At 41.9% G+C, this 12,501-nt stretch overlaps 5 non-coding genes across 5 annotated transcripts; all 5 read right to left on the bottom strand.

Annotated features, from left to right (window-relative positions):
- Positions 1–1,051: 1,051 nt before the first annotated feature.
- On the bottom strand, positions 1,052–1,144 carry LOC134485445 (small nucleolar RNA SNORD116). The gene has a single exon (XR_010063484.1). It is a non-coding gene; the product is annotated as a small nucleolar RNA SNORD116 (small nucleolar RNA).
- A 2,478-nt stretch (positions 1,145–3,622) lies between these two features.
- LOC134485446 (small nucleolar RNA SNORD116) lies at positions 3,623–3,715 on the bottom strand. The gene has a single exon (XR_010063485.1). It is a non-coding gene; the product is annotated as a small nucleolar RNA SNORD116 (small nucleolar RNA).
- Positions 3,716–6,193: 2,478 nt separating this feature from the next.
- LOC134485447 (small nucleolar RNA SNORD116) lies at positions 6,194–6,286 on the bottom strand. Its single transcript, XR_010063486.1, has one exon. It is a non-coding gene; the product is annotated as a small nucleolar RNA SNORD116 (small nucleolar RNA).
- Positions 6,287–8,764: 2,478 nt separating this feature from the next.
- LOC134485448 (small nucleolar RNA SNORD116) lies at positions 8,765–8,857 on the bottom strand. The gene has a single exon (XR_010063487.1). It is a non-coding gene; the product is annotated as a small nucleolar RNA SNORD116 (small nucleolar RNA).
- Positions 8,858–11,335: 2,478 nt separating this feature from the next.
- On the bottom strand, positions 11,336–11,428 carry LOC134485449 (small nucleolar RNA SNORD116). Its single transcript, XR_010063488.1, has one exon. It is a non-coding gene; the product is annotated as a small nucleolar RNA SNORD116 (small nucleolar RNA).
- Between the last annotated feature and the right edge of the window lie 1,073 nt (positions 11,429–12,501).

The raw sequence follows: 12,501 nt of genomic DNA on the forward strand, positions 1-12,501 counted from the left end.
TCAACAGCATGATCCTAAGCATACAGCTCACTTTCATAATCAAATGGAAACACAATTTCTTGTTGATATTTGCTTGGAGAAAAGAACAATGTCTAAGATAACAGGACTACCATCAGCCCCAAAACACATAGCCAAAATTCCAAGTTAACATTCAGCAAGGCTACATCAAGACCATAAGGAGAGATAATCCCGCAGACACTCCATGCCTATCTTCTATGGCCTTACCAAAATATAAAATTCCTAGAAGGAGTGTGTGTAAGATTCAAACTTGCATGCTCACATTCTTAGATCCTAGAAGAGGAGGACATGTATGTCCAGACCATTTTGGTACAGACAATCTATAAGAACTGCTGGCAAACTCCCCGGATAGACTGACAAAAAATGTCCCAACAATAAACATAGAAACTAGGATTAAAATGGGTGTTCTCCATAAATCCATGAAGGTGGTATGAATCCTGGGACATTTGAAAGCATGCACTTCTAGAATCCACAGACAAGAAGGCTGCATGCCAACCTTTTAAATTCCAAGGCTCTCTTTCCAACCTAATTGACATGGCCACAATCAGTCTTTCAAGAAAACAGAGCTTTGTTTTCACACAGGAAGAGTCCACATTCCCATAGTTCCTGATAATTGCTACTGCCTAATTCCACATGTCGCCTGTAACCTTCCCGTTATGTATCTCTGTTTTATGAAACAGAAGTGTCATCATTCATGCGAAGGCTTCAGACACGGACAAAAACACATTTCCTGACATTCCAGTGTACATTGTTGAACTATGCTGCCCCCGCTAAACTTACATTTTCCGCATAACCTACTATACATTATTGCTAATGGATTTGGTAGCGCTAACTTCCAAGATACTGAAAATGATCTCCTCAACCGGAAAGCATGTTATCATTAGAGCAAAAGGTGAAGCCTTGATTTAGGCCATGATTTCTGGTGATTTAGGCAAGCAAAGAATATTCTGAAGGCTCTCTCACTGGATTCAAGTCTCGCAAGATGAATGGAGGCCATGTGAGTCCCTCAGTGACATTTGTGATCCCAGGTGCTGGACCTCAGTCACGATGATAGTGGCGGTATTGAGTTTTCACTCATTTTGTTCAGCTTTCCAAGGAATGTTTTATTGGAAATCATCATCGATCCAAGCACGCTGGTGTACCCCCTGCCATGACACTTAGTATACTCAAAATAGATCAGGTTTGGTGAGCGAACAGAATTCAAGACATTCACATCCTTTACCACGAACCAATGGGCCTATTCTCCAATCACAGGAGTAGCCACAGGCAGTGAGCCTGAACCAGGTCCCATAGGATCATGATTCAAGGTTGGGAACTCCTGTGAGCTCCATCAACACCTGAGCACTTTGAGTTCCTTTGGAAAGTCAAGTGTTTCTTACCTTTCACTTCAGGTATCCTCAGGCAAGAGAGCTTCAACTGAGGACTTCAGGGCAGGCGATGTTAGTCTTCTTCCAACTTCATCTGATGTTCCATACTCAGTTCCTCTGCAAGCCGTCCTTTTCCGGTATGAGACAGGGACTCTGTCCCTGAAAGTAAAGCAAATAGCACATTCCCCCACTTTATTGGATTCCTTGCAAATCATGGAGACTGTGATGCATTGTTGTTAGTTATTAATTTATCGAACAATTGGGCTCTCTCAGCACTCCTTCCGTCCTCTAGAAATTTGCCCTCACAATCTATATCAGAGATATTTTTCCTCCAAGGAACTGTTTGGGGACATAATTTTCCCAATTCTATCACCGAATTCCTGGAGGTTACCATGCAACAAAGATCTTAAGATGGGACGAAGCCAATACCTGATCCCGAAAACTACAGTAGTATGTACATCACTTGAGAACCATCCAAAGAAATTGGCACGAGGTATACAACAGAATGAGACCACTAACATGGCTTAATGGAAGTTGTCTACAAAAATAAGTATATCTCAGTTCAGCCGGATATGACAGAGAAAATCAGGCCTTACTCTTCCCATGGAAACCATCAGAATCTTAAGAGCTTTGGCCACAATCGGAGCACACTCCATACTCATAACATACTACACCTATTAGTCCTACTCTGCCTTCGATGAGAACCGATTCAAATATCATATAAGATTCTCATCCACATTAGATGAATGGACTTCTTATGTACTCTTTCTCTATCTTTATTCTTCACTTTCTCTCTGAAATTGACTTGCACTGACTCTCCTAGCTTCTCAGTTTCTCACTCACATTCTCTCTATTTGGTTTCCTTATTTCTGTCAATCAAGATATCTGCTTTAATATCACAGTGTCCTCTTTTCCACTTCACACCCCCTCTCTCCCCCCCCTCTCTTTCTGTCTCTCACTGTCTTCCTCTGTCTCACACATGCTTAGCCTCTTCAACAATTGTTCTTTCTCTCTGTCTCTGTCCATGCTCATATGTCTCCTATTCAGGTTTTGACTGGTACTAAATTCCTGTGAGTGCTATTGCTGTGGTATCTGACATTGATCACCACAGAGAAAGTGTCTGTTCAAACCCTCTCAGGTCACCAAACACAAGCATAACCTGTAGTCACTGAGATATATGTTATTATCAACAGCATGATCCTAAGCATACAGCTCACTTTCATAATCAAATGGAAACACAATTTCTTGTTGATATTTGCTTGGAGAAAAGAACAATGTCTAAGATAACAGGACTACCATCAGCCCCAAAACACATAGCCAAAATTCCAAGTTAACCTTCAGCAAGACTACATCAAGACCATAAGGAGAGATAATCCCGCAGACACTCCATGCCTATCTTCTATGGCCTTACCAAAATATAAAATTCCTAGAAGGAGTGTGTGTAAGATTCAAACTTGCATGCTCACATTCTTAGATCCTAGAAGAGGAGGACATGTATGTCCAGACCATTTTGGTACAGACAATCCATAAGAAGTGCTGGCAAACTACCCGGATAGACTGACAAAAAATGTCCCAACAATAAACATAGAAACTAGGATTAAAATGGGTGTTCTCCATAAATCCATGAAGGTGGTATGAATCCTGGGACATTTGAAAGCATGCACTTCTAGAATCCACAGACAAGAAGGCTACATGCCAACCTTTTAAATTCCAAGGCTCTCTTTCCAACCTAATTGACATGGCCACAATCAGTCTTTCAAGAAAACAGAGCTTTGTTTTCACACAGGAAGAGTCCACATTCCCATAGTTCCTGAGAATTGCTACTGCCTCATTCCACATGTCGCCTGTACCCTCTCCGTTATGTATCTCTGTTTTATGAAACAGAAGTGTCATCATTCATGCGAAGGCTTCAGACACGGACAGAAACACATTTCCTGACATTCCAGTGTACATTGTTCAACTATGCTGCCCCCGCTAAACTTACATTTTCCGCACAACCTACTATACATTATTGCTAATGGAGTTGGTAGCGCTAACTTCCAAGATACTGAAAATGATCTCCTCAACCGGAAAGCATGTTATCATTAGAGCAAAAGGTGAAGCCTTGATTTAGGCCATGATTTCTGGTGATTTAGGCAAGCAAAGAATATTCTGAAGGCTCTCTCACTGGATTCAAGTCTCGCAAAATGAATGGAGGCCATGTGAGTCCCTCAGTGACATTTGTGATCCCAGGTGCTGGACCTCAGTCACGATGATAGTGGCGGTATTGAGTTTTCACTCATTTTGTTCAGCTTTCCAAGGAATGTTTTATTGGAAATCATCATCGATCCAAGCACGCTGGTGTACCCCCTGCCATGACACTTAGTATACTCAAAATAGATCAGGTTTGGTGAGCGAACAGAATTCAAGACATTCACATCCTTTACCACGAACCAATGGGCCTATTCTCCAATCACAGGAGTAGCCACAGGCAGTGAGCCTGAACCAGGTCCCAAAGGATCATGATTCAAGGTTGGGAACTCCTGTGAGCTCCATCAACACCTGAGCACTTTGAGTTCCTTTGGAAAGTCAAGTGTTTCTTACCTTTCACTTCAGGTATCCTCAGGCAAGAGAGCTTCAACTGAGGACTTCAGGGCAGGCGATGTTAGTCTTCTTCCAACTTCATCTGATGTTCCATACTCAGTTCCTCTGCAAGCCGTCCTTTTCCGGTATGAGACAGGGACTCTGTCCCTGAAAGTAAAGCAAATAGCACATTCCCCCACTTTATTGGATTCCTTGCAAATCATGGAGACTGTGATGCATTGTTGTTAGTTCTTAATTTATCGAACAATTGGGCTCTCTCAGCACTCCTTCCGTCCTCTAGAAATTTGCCCTCACAATCTATATCAGAGATATTTTTCCTCCAAGGAACTGTTTGGGGACATAATTTTCCCAATTCTATCACCGAATTCCTGGAGGTTACCATGCAACAAAGATCTTAAGATGGGACGAAGCCAATACCTGATCCCGAAAACTACAGTAGTATGTACATCACTTGAGAACCATCCAAAGAAATTGGCACGAGGTATACAACAGAATGAGACCACTAACATGGCTTAATGGAAGTTGTCTACAAAAATAAGTATATCTCAGTTCAGCCGGATATGACAGAGAAAATCAGGCCTTACTCTTCCCATGGAAACCATCAGAATCTTAAGAGCTTTGGCCACAATCGGAGCACCCTCCATACTCATAACATACTACACCTATTAGTCCTACTCTGCCTTCGATGAGAACCGATTCAAATATCATATAAGATTCTCATCCACATTAGATGAATGGACTTCTTATGTACTCTTTCTCTATCTTGATTCTTCACTTTCTCTCTGAAATTGACTTGCACTGACTCTCCTAGCTTCTCAGTTTCTCACTCACATTCTCTCTATTTGGTTTCCTTATTTCTGTCAATCAAGATATCTGCTTTAATATCACAGTGTCCTCTTTTCCACTTCACACCCCCTCTCTCCCCCCCCTCTCTTTCTGTCTCTCACTGTCTTCCTCTGTCTCACACATGCTTAGCCTCTTCAACAATTGTTCTTTCTCTCTGTCTCTGTCCATGCTCATATGTCTCCTATTCAGGTTTTGACTGGTACTAAATTCCTGTGAGTGCTATTGCTGTGGTATCTGACATTGATCACCACAGAGAAAGTGTCTGTTCAAACCCTCTCAGGTCACCAAACACAAGCATAACCTGTAGTCACTGAGATATATGTTATTATCAACAGCATGATCCTAAGCATACAGCTCACTTTCATAATCAAATGGAAACACAATTTCTTGTTGATATTTGCTTGGAGAAAAGAACAATGTCTAAGATAACAGGACTACCATCAGCCCCAAAACACATAGCCAAAATTCCAAGTTAACATTCAGCAAGGCTACATCAAGACCATAAGGAGAGATAATCCCGCAGACACTCCATGCCTATCTTCTATGGCCTTACCAAAATATAAAATTCCTAGAAGGAGTGTGTGTAAGATTCAAACTTGCATGCTCACATTCTTAGATCCTAGAAGAGGAGGACATGTATGTCCAGACCATTTTGGTACAGACAATCTATAAGAACTGCTGGCAAACTCCCCGGATAGACTGACAAAAAATGTCCCAACAATAAACATAGAAACTAGGATTAAAATGGGTGTTCTCCATAAATCCATGAAGGTGGTATGAATCCTGGGACATTTGAAAGCATGCACTTCTAGAATCCACAGACAAGAAGGCTGCATGCCAACCTTTTAAATTCCAAGGCTCTCTTTCCAACCTAATTGACATGGCCACAATCAGTCTTTCAAGAAAACAGAGCTTTGTTTTCACACAGGAAGAGTCCACATTCCCATAGTTCCTGATAATTGCTACTGCCTAATTCCACATGTCGCCTGTAACCTTCCCGTTATGTATCTCTGTTTTATGAAACAGAAGTGTCATCATTCATGCGAAGGCTTCAGACACGGACAAAAACACATTTCCTGACATTCCAGTGTACATTGTTGAACTATGCTGCCCCCGCTAAACTTACATTTTCCGCATAACCTACTATACATTATTGCTAATGGATTTGGTAGCGCTAACTTCCAAGATACTGAAAATGATCTCCTCAACCGGAAAGCATGTTATCATTAGAGCAAAAGGTGAAGCCTTGATTTAGGCCATGATTTCTGGTGATTTAGGCAAGCAAAGAATATTCTGAAGGCTCTCTCACTGGATTCAAGTCTCGCAAGATGAATGGAGGCCATGTGAGTCCCTCAGTGACATTTGTGATCCCAGGTGCTGGACCTCAGTCACGATGATAGTGGCGGTATTGAGTTTTCACTCATTTTGTTCAGCTTTCCAAGGAATGTTTTATTGGAAATCATCATCGATCCAAGCACGCTGGTGTACCCCCTGCCATGACACTTAGTATACTCAAAATAGATCAGGTTTGGTGAGCGAACAGAATTCAAGACATTCACATCCTTTACCACGAACCAATGGGCCTATTCTCCAATCACAGGAGTAGCCACAGGCAGTGAGCCTGAACCAGGTCCCATAGGATCATGATTCAAGGTTGGGAACTCCTGTGAGCTCCATCAACACCTGAGCACTTTGAGTTCCTTTGGAAAGTCAAGTGTTTCTTACCTTTCACTTCAGGTATCCTCAGGCAAGAGAGCTTCAACTGAGGACTTCAGGGCAGGCGATGTTAGTCTTCTTCCAACTTCATCTGATGTTCCATACTCAGTTCCTCTGCAAGCCGTCCTTTTCCGGTATGAGACAGGGACTCTGTCCCTGAAAGTAAAGCAAATAGCACATTCCCCCACTTTATTGGATTCCTTGCAAATCATGGAGACTGTGATGCATTGTTGTTAGTTATTAATTTATCGAACAATTGGGCTCTCTCAGCACTCCTTCCGTCCTCTAGAAATTTGCCCTCACAATCTATATCAGAGATATTTTTCCTCCAAGGAACTGTTTGGGGACATAATTTTCCCAATTCTATCACCGAATTCCTGGAGGTTACCATGCAACAAAGATCTTAAGATGGGACGAAGCCAATACCTGATCCCGAAAACTACAGTAGTATGTACATCACTTGAGAACCATCCAAAGAAATTGGCACGAGGTATACAACAGAATGAGACCACTAACATGGCTTAATGGAAGTTGTCTACAAAAATAAGTATATCTCAGTTCAGCCGGATATGACAGAGAAAATCAGGCCTTACTCTTCCCATGGAAACCATCAGAATCTTAAGAGCTTTGGCCACAATCGGAGCACACTCCATACTCATAACATACTACACCTATTAGTCCTACTCTGCCTTCGATGAGAACCGATTCAAATATCATATAAGATTCTCATCCACATTAGATGAATGGACTTCTTATGTACTCTTTCTCTATCTTTATTCTTCACTTTCTCTCTGAAATTGACTTGCACTGACTCTCCTAGCTTCTCAGTTTCTCACTCACATTCTCTCTATTTGGTTTCCTTATTTCTGTCAATCAAGATATCTGCTTTAATATCACAGTGTCCTCTTTTCCACTTCACACCCCCTCTCTCCCCCCCCTCTCTTTCTGTCTCTCACTGTCTTCCTCTGTCTCACACATGCTTAGCCTCTTCAACAATTGTTCTTTCTCTCTGTCTCTGTCCATGCTCATATGTCTCCTATTCAGGTTTTGACTGGTACTAAATTCCTGTGAGTGCTATTGCTGTGGTATCTGACATTGATCACCACAGAGAAAGTGTCTGTTCAAACCCTCTCAGGTCACCAAACACAAGCATAACCTGTAGTCACTGAGATATATGTTATTATCAACAGCATGATCCTAAGCATACAGCTCACTTTCATAATCAAATGGAAACACAATTTCTTGTTGATATTTGCTTGGAGAAAAGAACAATGTCTAAGATAACAGGACTACCATCAGCCCCAAAACACATAGCCAAAATTCCAAGTTAACCTTCAGCAAGACTACATCAAGACCATAAGGAGAGATAATCCCGCAGACACTCCATGCCTATCTTCTATGGCCTTACCAAAATATAAAATTCCTAGAAGGAGTGTGTGTAAGATTCAAACTTGCATGCTCACATTCTTAGATCCTAGAAGAGGAGGACATGTATGTCCAGACCATTTTGGTACAGACAATCCATAAGAAGTGCTGGCAAACTACCCGGATAGACTGACAAAAAATGTCCCAACAATAAACATAGAAACTAGGATTAAAATGGGTGTTCTCCATAAATCCATGAAGGTGGTATGAATCCTGGGACATTTGAAAGCATGCACTTCTAGAATCCACAGACAAGAAGGCTACATGCCAACCTTTTAAATTCCAAGGCTCTCTTTCCAACCTAATTGACATGGCCACAATCAGTCTTTCAAGAAAACAGAGCTTTGTTTTCACACAGGAAGAGTCCACATTCCCATAGTTCCTGAGAATTGCTACTGCCTCATTCCACATGTCGCCTGTACCCTCTCCGTTATGTATCTCTGTTTTATGAAACAGAAGTGTCATCATTCATGCGAAGGCTTCAGACACGGACAGAAACACATTTCCTGACATTCCAGTGTACATTGTTCAACTATGCTGCCCCCGCTAAACTTACATTTTCCGCACAACCTACTATACATTATTGCTAATGGAGTTGGTAGCGCTAACTTCCAAGATACTGAAAATGATCTCCTCAACCGGAAAGCATGTTATCATTAGAGCAAAAGGTGAAGCCTTGATTTAGGCCATGATTTCTGGTGATTTAGGCAAGCAAAGAATATTCTGAAGGCTCTCTCACTGGATTCAAGTCTCGCAAAATGAATGGAGGCCATGTGAGTCCCTCAGTGACATTTGTGATCCCAGGTGCTGGACCTCAGTCACGATGATAGTGGCGGTATTGAGTTTTCACTCATTTTGTTCAGCTTTCCAAGGAATGTTTTATTGGAAATCATCATCGATCCAAGCACGCTGGTGTACCCCCTGCCATGACACTTAGTATACTCAAAATAGATCAGGTTTGGTGAGCGAACAGAATTCAAGACATTCACATCCTTTACCATGAACCAATGGGCCTATTCTCCAATCACAGGAGTAGCCACAGGCAGTGAGCCTGAACCAGGTCCCAAAGGATCATGATTCAAGGTTGGGAACTCCTGTGAGCTCCATCAACACCTGAGCACTTTGAGTTCCTTTGGAAAGTCAAGTGTTTCTTACCTTTCACTTCAGGTATCCTCAGGCAAGAGAGCTTCAACTGAGGACTTCAGGGCAGGCGATGTTAGTCTTCTTCCAACTTCATCTGATGTTCCATACTCAGTTCCTCTGCAAGCCGTCCTTTTCCGGTATGAGACAGGGACTCTGTCCCTGAAAGTAAAGCAAATAGCACATTCCCCCACTTTATTGGATTCCTTGCAAATCATGGAGACTGTGATGCATTGTTGTTAGTTCTTAATTTATCGAACAATTGGGCTCTCTCAGCACTCCTTCCGTCCTCTAGAAATTTGCCCTCACAATCTATATCAGAGATATTTTTCCTCCAAGGAACTGTTTGGGGACATAATTTTCCCAATTCTATCACCGAATTCCTGGAGGTTACCATGCAACAAAGATCTTAAGATGGGACGAAGCCAATACCTGATCCCGAAAACTACAGTAGTATGTACATCACTTGAGAACCATCCAAAGAAATTGGCACGAGGTATACAACAGAATGAGACCACTAACATGGCTTAATGGAAGTTGTCTACAAAAATAAGTATATCTCAGTTCAGCCGGATATGACAGAGAAAATCAGGCCTTACTCTTCCCATGGAAACCATCAGAATCTTAAGAGCTTTGGCCACAATCGGAGCACCCTCCATACTCATAACATACTACACCTATTAGTCCTACTCTGCCTTCGATGAGAACCGATTCAAATATCATATAAGATTCTCATCCACATTAGATGAATGGACTTCTTATGTACTCTTTCTCTATCTTGATTCTTCACTTTCTCTCTGAAATTGACTTGCACTGACTCTCCTAGCTTCTCAGTTTCTCACTCACATTCTCTCTATTTGGTTTCCTTATTTCTGTCAATCAAGATATCTGCTTTAATATCACAGTGTCCTCTTTTCCACTTCACACCCCCTCTCTCCCCCCCCTCTCTTTCTGTCTCTCACTGTCTTCCTCTGTCTCACACATGCTTAGCCTCTTCAACAATTGTTCTTTCTCTCTGTCTCTGTCCATGCTCATATGTCTCCTATTCAGGTTTTGACTGGTACTAAATTCCTGTGAGTGCTATTGCTGTGGTATCTGACATTGATCACCACAGAGAAAGTGTCTGTTCAAACCCTCTCAGGTCACCAAACACAAGCATAACCTGTAGTCACTGAGATATATGTTATTATCAACAGCATGATCCTAAGCATACAGCTCACTTTCATAATCAAATGGAAACACAATTTCTTGTTGATATTTGCTTGGAGAAAAGAACAATGTCTAAGATAACAGGACTACCATCAGCCCCAAAACACATAGCCAAAATTCCAAGTTAACCTTCAGCAAGGCTACATCAAGACCATAAGGAGAGATAATCCCGCAGACACTCCATGCCTATCTTCTATGGCCTTACCAAAATATAAAATTCCTAGAAGGAGTGTGTGTAAGATTCAAACTTGCATGCTCACATTCTTAGATCCTAGAAGAGGAGGACATGTATGTCCAGACCATTTTGGTACAGACAATCCATAAGAAGTGCTGGCAAACTACCCGGATAGACTGACAAAAAATGTCCCAACAATAAACATAGAAACTAGGATTAAAATGGGTGTTCTCCATAAATCCATGAAGGTGGTATGAATCCTGGGACATTTGAAAGCATGCACTTCTAGAATCCACAGACAAGAAGGCTACATGCCAACCTTTTAAATTCCAAGGCTCTCTTTCCAACCTAATTGACATGGCCACAATCAGTCTTTCAAGAAAACAGAGCTTTGTTTTCACACAGGAAGAGTCCACATTCCCATAGTTCCTGAGAATTGCTACTGCCTCATTCCACATGTCGCCTGTACCCTCTCCGTTATGTATCTCTGTTTTATGAAACAGAAGTGTCATCATTCATGCGAAGGCTTCAGACACGGACAGAAACACATTTCCTGACATTCCAGTGTACATTGTTGAACTATGCTGCCCCCGCTAAACTTACATTTTCCGCACAACCTACTATACATTATTGCTAATGGATTTGGTAGCGCTAACTTCCAAGATACTGAAAATGATCTCCTCAACCGGAAAGCATGTTATCATTAGAGCAAAAGGTGAAGCCTTGATTTAGGCCATGATTTCTGGTGATTTAGGCAAGCAAAGAATATTCTGAAGGCTCTCTCACTGGATTCAAGTCTCGCAAGATGAATGGAGGCCATGTGAGTCCCTCAGTGACATTTGTGATCCCAGGTGCTGGACCTCAGTCACGATGATAGTGGCGGTATTGAGTTTTCACTCATTTTGTTCAGCTTTCCAAGGAATGTTTTATTGGAAATCATCATCGATCCAAGCACGCTGGTGTACCCCCTGCCATGACACTTAGTATACTCAAAATAGATCAGGTTTGGTGAGCGAACAGAATTCAAGACATTCACATCCTTTACCACGAACCAATGGGCCTATTCTCCAATCACAGGAGTAGCCACAGGCAGTGAGCCTGAACCAGGTCCCATAGGATCATGATTCAAGGTTGGGAACTCCTGTGAGCTCCATCAACACCTGAGCACTTTGAGTTCCTTTGGAAAGTCAAGTGTTTCTTACCTTTCACTTCAGGTATCCTCAGGCAAGAGAGCTTCAACTGAGGACTTCAGGGCAGGCGATGTTAGTCTTCTTCCAACTTCATCTGATGTTCCATACTCAGTTCCTCTGCAAGCCGTCCTTTTCCGGTATGAGACAGGGACTCTGTCCCTGAAAGTAAAGCAAATAGCACATTCCCCCACTTTATTGGATTCCTTGCAAATCATGGAGACTGTGATGCATTGTTGTTAGTTATTAATTTATCGAACAATTGGGCTCTCTCAGCACTCCTTCCGTCCTCTAGAAATTTGCCCTCACAATCTATATCAGAGATATTTTTCCTCCAAGGAACTGTTTGGGGACATAATTTTCCCAATTCTATCACCGAATTCCTGGAGGTTACCATGCAACAAAGATCTTAAGATGGGACGAAGCCAATACCTGATCCCGAAAACTACAGTAGTATGTACATCACTTGAGAACCATCCAAAGAAATTGGCACGAGGTATACAACAGAATGAGACCACTAACATGGCTTAATGGAAGTTGTCTACAAAAATAAGTATATCTCAGTTCAGCCGGATATGACAGAGAAAATCAGGCCTTACTCTTCCCATGGAAACCATCAGAATCTTAAGAGCTTTGGCCACAATCGGAGCACCCTCCATACTCATAACATACTACACCTATTAGTCCTACTCTGCCTTCGATGAGAACCGATTCAAATATCATATAAGATTCTCATCCACATTAGATGAATGGACTTCTTATGTACTCTTTCTCTATCTTGATTCTTCACTTTCTCTCTGAAATTGACTTGCACTGACTCTCCTAGCTTCTCAGT

The sequence above is a fragment of the Rattus norvegicus genome, chromosome 1 (genome assembly GCF_036323735.1).
Source record: "Rattus norvegicus strain BN/NHsdMcwi chromosome 1, GRCr8, whole genome shotgun sequence".
NCBI lineage: Eukaryota > Metazoa > Chordata > Mammalia > Rodentia > Muridae > Rattus > Rattus norvegicus.